The sequence below is a fragment of the Heterocephalus glaber genome, unplaced genomic scaffold, assembly GCF_053883595.1.
Source record: "Heterocephalus glaber isolate CG9 unplaced genomic scaffold, H.glaber_assembly_v1.0 deba00001461, whole genome shotgun sequence".
Taxonomy (NCBI): Eukaryota; Metazoa; Chordata; class Mammalia; order Rodentia; family Bathyergidae; genus Heterocephalus; species Heterocephalus glaber.
The window spans coordinates 44,324,401-44,329,526 of record NW_028258308.1 but is presented as its reverse complement, the minus strand read 5'-3'; the positions used below and the strand labels follow the sequence as shown (position 1 = coordinate 44,329,526).

Sequence of the window (5,126 nt, the reverse complement as noted above, 5' to 3'; positions counted from 1 at the left end):
TGAGAGAGATCTGAATGGGAGGGTGATGTTTAGCCACAGAAGGGGTGGAGGTGTCCCAGACTGAGGGGTCAATATAAAGCTCCCTAGGAGAGGGTGAAGTTAGATTGGGAGTTGAGTCAGTCAGGGGGGCAGCCAGAAGCAGCAGAATACCAGTAGGGTCTGAATTGGCTGAGTGAAGGGTGAGCGAAGACCTGAATTTAGTTAAAATATCTCTCCCTAAGATGGGGGTAGGGCAGCTAGGAATAACCAAGAAACCATGTGAAAATGTACTGCCCAACAGAGAACAAGCTAGGGGTGGTGTACTTAGTGGGCTTGAGTGTATTCCCTGAACCCCCACGATAGTTACTGTGGAGGGATGTGTAGGGCCTGAGTACTATGGTAAGGCTGAATAGGTAGCCCTTGTATCAAGTAAAAATGAAATAGGCCTACCTGAGACGCTGACAGTTACCCTGGGCTCATTGAACGTGATGGCCATGGGGGATGTAGATGACCCTGGGCACTGTAGATGACCCTGGGCACCGTCAATCCTCCATCGCCAGGCTGATGAGCTCTGACAGAGATGTCTCTGCACCTGCTGCCTGGGTTTGAGGAGAGGATGACCTCTTACCTCTTTGGCAAAGGGGACAGTCAACCCTCCAGTGACCCATCTGCTTGCAGTCGGGACAAGGGCCAGGTGGTGGCTTGGGATTGGGACATTCTTTAGCCCAGTGTCCAGTCTGATTATACTTGAAGCAGGCCCCAGGAGGCCCATCACAAGTAAACAACCTTTTGCAGGACAGTGGTTTACCCTGTAGGGCTGTTGCCAGCATCTGGTAATTGGCCACCTTTTGTTGCTTTGCTTGTTCCTCATGGTGATTGAACACCTTAAAAGCAACATGGAGGAGCTTGGTTTGTGTGGCCTGGGGGCCCTCCTTGACCCTTTTTAGTGTTCTCCTGATGTCAGGGGCAGACTATGAAATAAAATGGGTGTTAATAACAATCGTGCCTGCCTGAGAGGTGGGATCAATTTTGGTATATTTTTGAAGAGCATCAGCCAACCTAGAAAGAAACTGTGCTGGATTTTCTTGGGGTCCCTGAGTTATTTCCCTAATTTTATCAAAATTAAGTGTCTTTTGTGAAATTCTCTTTCAGCCTTCTCTGAGACAAACAATCATATAGTCTCAGAGATCTCTGCCTGGGTCTCCATCCTGGTAAGTCCAATCAAGTTGAGTATCTGGCACTGCCTGGGTGCCCACTAGTTTAGTTGGATCTGTGGCATGAAAATCATCTGCTGCTGCCTGGGCTGCCCTCCAGACCCTCTGGTGTTCCTCTGGGAAGAGAGTAGTTGAAAGAATTGTATAAATATCTCACCAGGTCATATCATAAGACTGAGTAAGGTAGTGAAATTCTTTGATATAAACATCAGAATCATAGAAAAAGGAGCTTAGGCATTTTTCAATTTGAGAAAGGTCAGAGAAAGAGAAGGAAACATGTATTCTAACAATGCCCTCAGTCCCGGCTACCTCTTGGAGGGGCATCTGTGTGGCCAGGGCTGATGGTGGAAGGGTGGGATAGTGAGAACAGGTGTGGGGTGGGGAGATGTGAGGTGGTGGGGATGGGAAAGGAGGAGGCAAAAGAGGGTCACAAGATGGCAGAGAAGGAGGGTCACAAGATGGCAGGGGAGAAGGGCCATGTGGTGAGGAGGAAGGAGACAAAGGAGAGGTACAAGATGGCAGAAGAGAAGAAACATGGGACAAGGCAGAAGAAGAGTTTGGGGGGATTATAAGGTGGGGGAAGTGTGAGTGGTGAGTGATCAGCTGGATCGAATGAGTCAGAATCAGAAAGAGTGGAATCAGGAACGGTGGAGGGCAAAGCTTGGGCTAGGAGTACTTGAGGAGGAGAACAGGTTTGACAGAGGGAGGGTTGAGAGCGTAGGTAGAAAAAGGCTTGTATGTAGGGGATTTCTGACCATTTGCCATTGCGCTGACAGAAGTTGTGTAAATCATGCAGTATATTAAAATCAGAAGTGCCATTTTCAGGCTATTAAAACCCATTATCTAATTTATACTGAGGCCAAACCTGATTACAATAGAAAACAAGTCCTTTTGGTTTAAAGTCTGGTCCCAACAATCCAAGGGGTTTAAGTTGTACCAGGAGGCAGCCCAGAGGCATTGAGGGAGGGGGTTTGGATTGTTGGGCTCCCATGTTAGAGTGGGTGAGGAGGAGGCAGCTCCCTGGGAGAAGGACAAAGGGGAGAAGCATCCTTGTCCCCTTTGACAATCTCTGAGTCTCCCAGAGGGAGAGAATGAGAGGAGCTGGGCCTATAGGATGTCTCCCAGGGGCACGGTCCTGGGCCCAGCAGCCGTGGAGGATTCTCTGAGCAAGTGCTTGGATTTCTGAGAAGTCCCCAGAGGGAGAGAGAATGACACAGAGAACCCAACAAGAGGGAGGCTGAACTGCCTACTCACCCAGAGATTGGTGACTGGTGTGGATGTGTAGTGTCAGCAATGGCAAAGGTAGAAAGCCCCAGAGGGTCCTGGCATGGCAGATAGGGTCCGTCCCATGGAGATGGCCAAAAAGACCAATCAACCCCGTCCCATGGGGGATAGTCTGTTAATGGACCATCTACTATCTGAGTCATGGCACCAGGAATGTCAGGTAAAAGGGCCAAAAACCAAGACCAGACCAGGCCACAACAAGCCTTTATTAGGGGAACAGATCTGCCGGGCTGTCTCTGAACAAAGGAGAGACAAAAGCGATATGGCCAGGGCAGGGAGTGTCTTTTATAGGGACTGGGGTGGATCTTGTAGGGGCTGAAGTGGGGTTGAGTGAGGGAGTGATTAGGGAGTGGAGGAGCCGGTGACATCACTAGGTGGTAGGAGATGAGTGCATATTAGGTTACTCTCTAGGTGGGACCAGGGGCATGCTGGGAAGAAGGGCTTGTTCTTTGGTGGGAGCAACCATCTTGGCATGATGTCACATGGGAGGGGCAAGGCACAATAGGAAGAGGGCAGCTACTATCTATAATAGCTGCTGAGGTAGTGGGAGACCTATCAAGAAGGTTGTTGATTTAAGACAAGTTTGAGATCCACTAAAACTAATTGTTGTATTCTTGTCCTTCTGGTGGTTGTGGAAGCTTCCTATTTTCTTTGGACAACATTAGACATCTTAGCTCTTGAAGTACAACTTTAATGCTATATGAATTCTGTCATTTTGCTAACACTGGTGTACTGCATGCATCCACCATTCCACTGGAATTATTTATTCCATTCATATTAATTGTTGTTACAAATCTAACTAATGGAGGAGCTTCTGGAAGGCAACTATGCTCACCACTATACCACCAACACTGACTGGAGGAGCTTCTGGGTATTTAGATCCACATTCTACTTTCAGGCTATATATTCTATTTTCATAATTTGTCCTTGGTGGCCCAATAATCATGCCCTTCCACCTTGTGTCATATCTTCATCTTCAAGCACCCAGTTAACCATACCATTGCCTACTCCTTTTTGTCCTTCTTCAAGTTCTTCCAACAAGCAAAAATTACGAGGAACTTTAACTACTTTAACTCTATGGAGACTGCCATCTTCTCCTATAGCCCAACGCAGCCCCCCCTTTTTTTTTGTACTGGGGATCAAACTCCGGACCTTGTGCTTTCAAGGCAGGCGCCAGAACCACTGAGCTAAATCCCTGACAAGAGATCTTTCTTTTCATGGTTGCTAACTGCCATCCTGTCTTCTGTCTTATATCTGATATTCTGTCCTCACATTGGCTCATTCTGCTGTGTATACTTTCAATGGAATTTTTAATCTCCTGGATATCTGCTTGAATCAGTTTCATGGGTTCCATTTCTTTCTATGTTGGGCATTCATGTTGTCCATCATTTCCCTAAGCTCTTCTATTTTTTAAATTTGTATTCCTTTAGAGTCACTAATCATGTCTTTCATTATGGTCATCATCTCTAGTTATTTGAGAAACTATTTCTGACTTGATTTTTTCTAAGAGCCTCAGTCATCCTCTTTGTTATTTCTGCTGTCACCACTTCAGAGAGTCCAGGTGAGTGAGTTTCTTTTTTTTTTTTTAGAACTGTTACTTTTAATAAGTAGTCAGAAACCTTAAGAATGTAAAAGTACATGTTGTTTTAAATTTCAAATTGTTCTACCTATTGTTCCCTGGGTTTGCTTTTGGTGAGCTGGAAGCTGGGGTTGCATCTTGCTTAAGTGTCTTCTCAGTTTCTTTTTTTAGTTTAATTCCTGGATTGATGTTGTAAATTGCATATGGCAAGTAGCTTTATAGCTAGTATTTAGAACTGTTAGAAAATGACTACTTCTCAGAGATGTCTTCCAGGTGTAGCTGGCTTTCAGTTTTTGAGTCTGTTGCAAGATCCTATGTCTTCAATTTATTGAGGATGAGAAGTTTCTGCCTGTTTGGCTTATCCCCTGGTTTTTTGGCACTGGCCTATAGTACTGTTTATGACCCTTGGGCAATCTCAGTCTTGGTGTACAAGGAAAAAACTGATTAGAATAATTATATCACTTTGGCTAAAGTAGTACAATCAGCAATAACAATAGTATCAGTTTAGATAATGAGAAACTGTGGTAACTACTGATTTGCTGCTTTTAACCATGTGAACTATATTTGTGGTTATATAACAAAATCTAAAACAAACCAGAAAATTGTTTACAATAAACATGCCCTCAGCATGGGGATTTTACCCTCAGGGGAGAAAATTTAGCATGGGTTGGGGGGAAAAAATTGAGGAAGTGGGCAGGGGAAGGAGAAGAAAAGAAGAAAGAAGAAGAAGAGGAGGAGGAGGAGGAGGAAGAAATAACAAACAAGCCTAGGGGACAAAGGAAGATTATGCAAACTTTGGGGAAATGGTGAAGAAAACAAAACAATACAAGAACAAGAAAAGGAAAAAAGTCTACTTCAAGGCATGTTTTTGCTGTCACTAGTAGAGAAATTGGGCATAGAGCCCAGATCCATGTTGATTTAATCCCAACAAGCCAGCCATAGATTTATGGCAGGGTATTGGATAATTCCAGCAAACCTGTCCCTTTAGTTCTGAAGCTCAGGCTGGTTCTGACTGTGAGGCTGGAATCTGTTTTGTTCAGCTTGCAGCACTCCATGTGTCTCTTGCCAGC

At 45.1% G+C, this 5,126-nt stretch overlaps 1 pseudogene; it reads right to left on the bottom strand.

The window, feature by feature from the left end:
* Positions 1 to 2,888: 2,888 nt before the first annotated feature.
* Positions 2,889 to 4,130, bottom strand: LOC101714206 (ubiquitin-conjugating enzyme E2 variant 2-like; annotated as a pseudogene).
* Positions 4,131 to 5,126: the final 996 nt, after the last annotated feature.